A 10,189-nucleotide genomic window follows, 5' to 3' on the forward strand; every position below is an offset into this window, starting at 1 on the left:
ATGCATATATTTGTGTCTACAATCCCTATGAATCCCCCATTCCTAAATACTCACAATCTTTATGAACCTTCACCCCTTAACTTATACGACACTCATTTTTGCAACCCCCCGAATCAATCCCTGAAAATCTTTCTTAACCTTAAGGTATTTTTGGTTAAACAACCAAGCATACATAAATTCTAAAAAAATTACAACTTTGATACCACAATGCTGCTCTTTGAATTCTTCACTTATTTGATCTTTGATCTCTTTGAATTCACCACCTTCTTTGTTTAGTTTTTTGGTATCTTCAACTTTTGAATTTCTTTCGAATTTTGATCATTATATTTTATACCATAACTATTCCAAAATTCTTTCAACTTTTTTGGTAATATCTCCCTTTTGGTTAAGGCATTCGTCTAGGTGCAATTACTACTCAAGCTTTCCTAGATAGATTTCGGGTTTAGGCTGCAAAACTTATAGCATCATATAAGCTACTAGATTACCTTTCATACTTCATAACTTTGCACTAAAAAATAGGAAGCCACAAATACACTATAACATATATTGGCTCAGGTAAACATTTAGGTTCTCATCGGATCATCCCATACTATACTTGCAAAAATTTTGATTAGCTAAGTTTCATAACTTAAACTATTATTTCAAGTTTATATGAATGAAAATTTTCAAAACTAGCAATGCAAAAGTTTTGAAATCAAATGCTTTTTCTGTTTGTGCAATATACCTCCTACCCCACATTTATTTCATGCGATGTCCTCATCGCATGCTATGCAATAAAACAAAAAATTGAAAAGAAGGAGAAAAAGGATCAGACTCTCCTGGGATAGATGATCCATCTCAAATCGTGTGTAGGTTCACTAGCTTGCTCTAAAGTGTGGAAATGGAAGTGGTTGATCGCTACATCGTGCTATGTAGAATGGCAGCCTCCTTATGCAACGAAAAACTCCCCCACAACATAGGAAAGTGTCAACCATGTCGTTGCAGCCGGGATGATACTTCGACGTCGCGTCAAAATAAAACTCCATGGTGTGGGAATAACTCATCCATGCCATGGGAATCAATTATAAATGCCACTCTTCGAAATAATAATCTATCCAAATATCGACACGCACCCCACAGATACTTAGACTTCAGAATGTACGTGATCAGACTCGAAAAGGCACCGCCTCGTGGTGAAATTGAACACGTCATGGTGGCTTAAACAAAATAATATTTTGGTGTTCTGACTGCGACAACACAACGTGTTGTATATTGCCACATCATGTTGGTTGCAAAAGGGCCCAAAACTGTGCATAAATTAACAGATTCACGAACTATTCTTAAGCACCAACTAATAAACATATTTCTTGGACATGACCCCTCACTTATTGACTTAAATGAACACCCGAAAATTCTCTAATCTCTCCTCTCTCTCCGTTTTCTAATCTTTCTCTATAAAGAACCTCCTTTTGCCAAAAATACCCTCACTCGGCTCAAAAAATTCCTTGATTCTAAATTAAAAAAAAAAGTAATGAAACTAGGAAACATAGTTAAACAACCAAAAACAAAGATAAGTATCGAACAAACCAAAAGAAAAAACCTAACACATGAAAAATAAAAACATAAAAGAAATAAGTCTTGAATCCACTTAAACAAAAGGATAGAAACTCTCATTCTTCATCATCGCCATCACCATAGCCGCCTCCGCTGCCTCTTGCTCTGCCTTGCTGCTCTCGCCACAACTCCTCCCAACTAGGCATATATGGGTACGATGCAGGAAAATGATCGGGTCTAGTTATCTTGAAATCTTCTACATGCCACACTGTAAGTATCCATGGGGAGCTCGTCCTCTGTTGGGACCACCGACGGCTCATCTTCTTCCGGTTCCACTCCTCTTTGTTAGACCCGCCTCTCGGGTTGGTTGCGGGGAGTGTCAGTGAGAATGGAAAAAGTACCCATCCCATGATCTTCAACAATGCGTGTCCGTTTATAAAGGAGAGTGGAGAAGGCTTTCTGTGGCCCAATTGTCAAGAACATAGCCTCTCGTTTCTTGAGAATACCAAATAATCATGCAAGGCGAGTAATCAACATGCCATAATAAAGAGGAGACCCACGCCTGTCTTTGCCAACTCTAACTACAAGAAACTACGCCAATAGGAAACGAAGGTCCACATAAACATCGGGAGTCATCAAGGCCAATAGGAAAAATACATAAATAGTCGGGACATTTTCCCCCTCCTGTCTTTGATTTATCGTATTCGTTATCAACTGGTGTAAGAGTCTATGAAAAGGGGACCGAATGTCACTTTCTTGAGTTGTCCTTTTGTGATAGGATCCATTTTCTTTGTTGTTCCCATGTGTTTTTGCCTTAAAACCTTCTGTGATGCGCAAGGAAACCGTAATGTGTTGGAGATATGGTTCAAAATGGGCCTCAGACAGAGTATAGATTTCCGCCCTCAATGCGAAATCAGCGAGGCTAAGAGTGCACCTTTCCCCACCAAGTTAAAAACTAAGGTTATCTTCATCAAATGCACAATCTTTCCTCCTAAAAGAACCTCTGGCTAAAAACTCAATTACCAATTCCATATATACAATCTCTTAGATTTTGAATAACCGTCTCCACCCCATGCACAAAAACTGGCCATGTACCCCTACAAAGTTTTAACCAAATACAGCATGATGCCCTCTAATAACCCCATTTGGTAAATCGATTGCCAATTCACCACCTCGAGAACATGAAATGTACTTTGCTTTATTCACTCTAGCTTTGCATTCCACTGGGCAAGAACTTCGGGACCAATAGCCCGCGAAAATGTGAACCATGGGATATCATTGCATTGGCCGGGTTTGTTTCCGTGTAAATGGCTAGCCATGGATGCAAAATTACCAAAAAGAACATACAAAGAAACCATATGCAAGATTAAAATCAAAATAAAATAGATTAGACCTCAATATTGTTCACAATGTAACGCCCCATTTATTTAAATAAATTAATAAATGTAAGTCCCAGACTAATTTGTGAAGAATTTAGAAGTTGGAGGTTAAAAGTGTAAAATCTGGATTAGTTTTGTAAGTATTTATGAAGGCAGGGAGTAAATGGTAAATTATGGGACTTCATTCGAAGAGATTATGGAAGAAAGGGGCTATATAGTAAATATGGGACCTGAATTGTTATGAATTTGGATGTTGGGGGTTATTTTGTAAATTGTAGGATTTAAATTGAAAAGATTTGGAAGCGGAGGACTGAAAGTCTAAAAATGATTGAAATGTTAGGAAATGACACGGGACTTAAACCCGTGCCTTTCCCCTCATCGTATATAGAAACCCTAAACCTAGAGACCTTCTTTAGCCGCCATGGATAACCCTCTCATCCGTCACCCTATCTTCCCCATCGCAGCGCCATCGTTAACTCATCATTGGAACGCCACACGACCGCTGGACATCGGGAGCTAGCTGAAAGGTCACGTGGTTCGCCGGAGAACCTCCATTGGATTCTGAAGCATTGTTTTTTCACTGCATAGGTCGCGAATGTCCGAGAAACTCCTGGTAAGGCCATTTGTCGCTTCTTCTTCCCTTTCCCTTCGTCCTTTCCATGTTTTGACGTCGTGCTTGCTAGCTGCGGGTATCAGCAGCCCTTGAATCGCTGTTTCTGCTCATTCTGGCGACCACTTCCTCTTAGTCGGTGGTTAGGAGCTTGGTCTCGTGTCGTTTTTGTGTATGAGGCTGCTGTCATGAGTTGAATGTGTAGCTATGGAAGTTATTTGACTAGACACCCATCGCCACCACCATAAGGTAGTGGCTACCACCGTGTTTTGCCACCCATTTCCGCTAGCAGCCACTATAGGCGGTGGTTGTGTGTGTGTGTTTATTATTACTTATGAAGAAGTATGTGTGATTTTTGGACATGAACCATCACCACCATCACCATTAGAAATGGTGGCCGTCGTCGTGGTGTCGCTGGTGTTACTATCGGACCACCGTACACCGCCGTGAAGTGGGTGATCGTGTGCATTCCTGAGCAAGAGGCGTATTTCTGGGTGTATGTTAGAATAGTTAGTGTGTGTATGTTTTTTTTTGGATTAAAATCTATGTAATTGTAATTAGCAAAATGAATAATAAAAAGAAACTCAAAGCCACCATCGTAAGGTGGTACCTACCGCCATGAGCCGCCATTGACCACTACTACCCGAGGTGGTAGTCGGTGGTGCCCCACTAGCAAACCCTAATGGGCTTAGAGATTGGATTTGGGCCTATTGGGCCATGTTTGGGTGGAAAACCCTAATTATGAGTATTGGTCCTTAGACTTATTGGGCCCACTTGTGGGCCATTGGGATTGGATTGTGAATTAAGGCCAAATTATTCCAAGCCATTTAATTAGTAGAGTAAAGGAATTAATGGATCAAGTCCTTAATGGGCTAATTGAGAAAATCCTAATATTTGAGAATTTATCAGGACACACACGAGAATTATTTAATAAGTGAAATATTAAATAATAATCAATGGCAGAAATTAATCTAAGCAATAATGGACTTAATGGATTAAGTCCTTAATGGGTTAAGCCCTTAATGGGTTAAGTGAGAAACACTTAACCCTAATTATCATTTTATGTCAAACCCTCATTTCACTTAGGGTTGAGTCTGCGGGACTTCAGCAGTATGAGATTCTGTCTACGAGATTTCAGCAGTGTGAGGTGAGTTTCCTTCCAGTAGGAACGGGTCTACGGCCACAAGCTCGGCCCGTTTAGTTAGCAGTAGTTCCGGACTTCGGTCCGATGCAGTAGTTAGATTGCGTGGTGTCTTTGTGATTCAAGCATGTTTTGTGTTATGTGTTCCGGACCTTGGTCCGATGCAGTATGCAGTATATGTGTTCATGCTAGTTGATATGTTTATGCTATGTTATGTTCAGTCAGTTCCGGGCTTCGGTCCAATGCAGTTAGTTCCAAACTTCGGTCCGATGCAGTTTCCGAACTTCGGTCCGATGCAGAGGGAAAGACCCTGGTTAGTTTCCGGACTTCGGTCTGATGCAGTTCCAAACATCGCTCCGATGCAGAGGGCAAGTCCTTGGTTAGTTCCAGACTTCGGTCCGATGCAGTTTCCGGACTTTAGTCCGACGCAGTGGGAAAGGCCCATTATGTGCTTTATATGTTATATTACGGTCTGCGGTAGTTTGGGGAGACTCGCTAAGCTTCGTGCTTACAGTTTTCAGTTTTGGTTTCACGTACTCAGTTTTCAAAAAGAGGAGCTCGGGAAGATTGCAGTGCACACACCATTTGTTCAGCCTGGGATGTTTATATTCTGATATATATTTGACAGTTGTTATAATATTTTGAGATACATTGCTCATGATTTTTATATGAGGTTTATCGACTATGGTTTTTATTATTAAATTAAACGAAATTTTCAGACTGTGTTTTTGGGATGTTACAAGTTGGTATCAGAGCCTTGGTTTGAAGGATTCGGGCACACTTTCGGCTGTGTCTGAACTCAAACTAAGGAAGTGGTATAAAGTTTTCAAGAGAAGAATCATGTTTAGAAAATGATTTTGAGAAAAGAAAACAATTTTAGAAAAAAGTATAAAGAAAAGAGTTTTAAAAAAAGCAAAAAGAATTTTGAAAAGAGAAAAGGGTGTGGTGCATGCAATTAGCCGAGCTCAAGTAAGTACTCCCAAATTACCCATACAAGTTTATGTTATGATTATCAGTTTTAGTTTCAGTAGAACAACATGCTAGAATTGGACTAAGGATCTAGAAGGATGCCTTATGTGCCTGCTATATGTGTTTCAGCTTGATGAGAATTGCATGCTAGTATTGAGTAGATAGTAGTAGGATAGCTTGTTTAGGTTATGCCTAATAGTATGAGCTTAGTATTGTATGCTAGTACAGTTTCTCGTTATGAGAATATATTTGCTTGAGTAGTTTCCTGTGTCCGAATGTTGCTTGCTTTGTGCTTTGTAGGAATGTAAGTGATGAGAGTTAGCTATTAGGTGAATACGTCACATCACATTTGATCAGGGTTGAATAATCTCAGAGTGCTGGATTTGGCCCTATTGCGCAGCTCTTGTTTGAGTGTAACCGTTGTGGGGACGAGGTTTTTACTCGAAGGATTATCTGAGCCTCGTCACATGTGATGGTATTCAGGAGATGACTAATTGGCCTTACAAGGAGGCCTTCAATAGCTGAGGACTGGTTTGGATCAGAGATTTCCCTAGGGTAAGCCTAGGATGAGGGTGATGGGTTTTGGTCCTAAGAACATCCTATGTGCTCATACAAACCCTAATGCTTGGATCTAGGTTTCTCTATTGTACATGCAAGTTATCCAAGACTATAAACCCTAATTCTAGCATACAAGTAATCATATTAACATAAGAATGGGTTTAAGATATTACCTTGACTGTTATGTAGCAATAACAATCACAATTCCTCCTTGTAATGACTTTAGAAAGCTTAGAGTCACAAATGTCACTCCTCTAATGGTTCACAAACACCATAAGCAAGAGGATGAAGATGAGAGAGGAGGGAGGCTGCCCAAAAATGTGTGGAAACCCTAGAATAAAGCTTAGCCACGTTTTTGAGTCATAAGGGTCATATATATAGTGAGGCTATTAGGGTTATCTAACAAGGAAACCCTAATTTGGATGCCTAAGCCCTAAGCAACCCATGGACTCCTTTAATTAAGGCCTTGGACAATTTCCCCATGGGTTTCCCATAGAATTCGTCCACTCCTTAATTTAAGACAATCCATAACCCATATTGCAATTATCTTATAATTACAATTCCAGTCCCTTAAGTTTAATTAATCTCTTTTAGTCACAAAACTAATTACCAATTAATTCTTGACTAATATTAATTAAACAATATGATTTCTCCTTTAATATATTATTCTCATAATATATTAATAAATCATATTTAATCCTTTCTCTCCATAATTCATCCTATCAAGCTGCTTTGGTGAAGGCAACCCAAAAGGAGCATGCACCATCGGGTCAAGTACATACCAAAATAGTTATGGGACTTAGACACTAATCCAACAGTCTCCCACTTGGATAAGTCTAATAACTATTATGCGTATGAGTTCAGATCCTGATCTGCAATCGTAGCTTTCTAAAGCCGCTGTCAACTCTGATCCTATCAGATACGCATGTCCTTTAGATAAGGGATCATATATTCCTCCATTCTAGATATCGCATGAGACATGATTTCTAATCATTCTCTTTGTACTATTTCTCGATTTCCGATTTATGACGACTGGCTAATTGAACAAATCAAATTAGCCCTAGCTCGGCCGAGCATTTACGTTTGTCATCACTAAATCATCGAGGGGCCCAAAGATATCCCTTTTATCCTTCTTTGGATAAAAGGAACAGATAAACTTTGATACAATGCTTGGTTGCACTTACTCACCAAATCACACACAACAGTATGTTTTATAACAACAAGTTACTAGTGCATTTACATATTATCAATGTGCAACCGATTTTCAAGATACAACTCACACATCTCAGTTTCAAGAATATAAGATGTTATCGTCTCACCAATCACTCGTGACACAATCCATGGAGTGATCTAAGTGAGCGTGGGTCTAATCCAATGCTCAAATCATATTCATAAGCACTCATGAACGTTGCAGCAAACATTTGCTTATGTCTAATACTCTTTTAGACATTCCACACACCAATTTACGACAGTCTTCATTCATACATACTTCCAACATATGAACGACTGTGGCTCGTTCGAATAATTTGACTGTTCTTAACCAATTAAAATATTCAGGAAGTCAAAACATGCAAAGTGAAACACAAGAATAATACTAATCCCATATGGCCTCAAACCTTTGAGCATAAATAAAACACCTTTTATTTATCACCATATCAATTACTCATTATTTGTTGTTTCGGTTAATCAACTTCTTACTTGAATTACAACACTTGTCCCATGCTCCTAGCATGCACACAATGTTTACCTATGGTTCCTACTTTGTGAAATAGATCAAATTGAACACATTTCCAATCATTCTCATTTCACAACTCCAAATCCTTTTCATAAGTGTAATAATATCAAATTCTTGCCACTTATAGAATATGCTAGATTCTAACATTTTATGCAACGATCCATTTGTGATATCACTGCACCAAAGTCACAAAGACTATTTCCAATGAAATTACAAAGTCCTCTATCGGAGATTGTTACAATACAATTCCTTAGATATGATGTATCTCACTCAAAGAACATTCCTTTGAACATCCTTTTGCATAAAAGTTTCTAATCTAGACATAGATTTTCAATTTGCAATTCCCAATATGGTCACATTTCCATATTTTCCATATGACAACTCATTCTTAATAGAATCTTATCTATTCATAATAATGTCGATATGGTCCATCCAATATGAAAACATTTCCATATTTTCCAATAATATACTTCCAACTACTCACAAGCGACCAATCATCGGCGAACTTTGGATTGTCCTTTGATAGTTGTTTAATTATAATAGTCAAAATCGATTCTTGTCCTTTTTCCCTCTAGATGCGCTAGACATTTGGAAAATTTTAGAATGGTCAAATATTATAGCATTTGCAATCGATCCTATACCCGAAGCGTATGGGACAGAATGCATAATGTCTTACATAAAGATTCGAATTGTGAAGAGGAATGTCGTAATCATAATCGAAATTTAAGAACACACTATGTACCTTTGCCTAAATTTATTAACATTCCACAACCTAAGCCTTTAGATTTGAAATGAAGCATAATATTCTCTCCCTTAATTATAGCAAAACAACTATTCCATCCTTACAACTTTGCAAAGAATGACTCTTGTTTTCTATAATTAATATTGCCAACTTGCAATACTTTCCTTAACAATCATACAATCATAACATTTAGGCTCCCACTATCATGATGATTATTATAAATATAACACTTATGCTCCCACTAGCTTTGACATGTATTCAGAAACAACTTAACTTTCAGAAAAACAATGCTTATTGAATTTCTTAAGTTCATGTTTCTAATACTTAGTGCTTTAATAATCTTTTCTCAAGGCTTCTTGAACTTATACACCTTTGCCTTAGATAGTTCATATGTGTGTCTAAACAATTTCCAAACCTCACAATTCAAATTATGGAAAGGGATACCGTAACCATAATCGAATTCGAGAATGCAATTTTACAATCACTATCTTCTTAAAATCTTTCTTAGTGAGAGTATTTCCTCACAATCATTTTCATGAAGGAGGAAATCTTGTGACACTTAGATTTAAACGGTGTATTTGTTCCTATCCATGTGAATTTGCCAAAACCAAAGTTTACGACAAATTCAAACTCATATGGATCGAACTTTCTTAATCTCGATTTCTTGCCTTATGGTAGCACAGCTGCCCACCATGTCTTCCAAGTAGTTAAGCAGCTCACCTTTTCCTATCAATGTACTTTTCATTGATCAAGGTCCTTGCCTTTTATGCATTCAAATGAGAACTCATAGAATTCACGTGCATAATTAACTTAATTGGAACGGCACAGAAACAAAATAATGTCAACACGATAGGTTGTAAACCTCAACTCGTGTGCTAGTGATGATCAATAAGGTCTATTTTGATTTGTTCTTGAAACCTTTCAAGACCATTAAGTCTCCCACTGAATCCTTGACATATAAGATTCTCTTGTCAATAAACATTTCTTGACAACCAAATATTCGAAACACTTCATAAATTGGTCCTAGTTGGTCTTTGTCTTATCCAAGACATCACAACTTTTCCACATTTGATGAATGCTATAAACCTTCTTAATACGTATCACTTAATGTCGCAATCTTAACTCTAAGACTTGTTTTGGAACGAAGTATGATTGACCTCTTGATTTAACCATTTCTTTAATTCTTGATTCCTCTTCTTAAACATACAATTGTACTAAGACTCTCTTAGTGGATCAATTGAGATATGGTTCTTAATCATTAAGACCTATCATAAAGCATAAAAGGTACTCTCCCTTCTTCATAGAATGGAGAAACTTTTATCTTTCTGCCTACTTGATTCTTCTTATTCGTTCTGCTATTGATTTAAACTTTTTCAATCAATTCAGAATTACACTTAATCTTGTAAGTATAATCACATTTACTAAACCTTTAGTAAATCATGATGAAAATTTTGTTATTCTTATGGTGGACTTGATCAACACGCAACTTTGTGTATTCGATCGCCTAGTCCTTCACTTGACA

The sequence above is a fragment of the Lactuca serriola genome, chromosome 3, assembly GCF_051521515.1.
Source record: "Lactuca serriola cultivar US96UC23 chromosome 3, Lser_US96UC23_V15, whole genome shotgun sequence".
Classification (NCBI taxonomy): domain Eukaryota; kingdom Viridiplantae; phylum Streptophyta; class Magnoliopsida; order Asterales; family Asteraceae; genus Lactuca; species Lactuca serriola.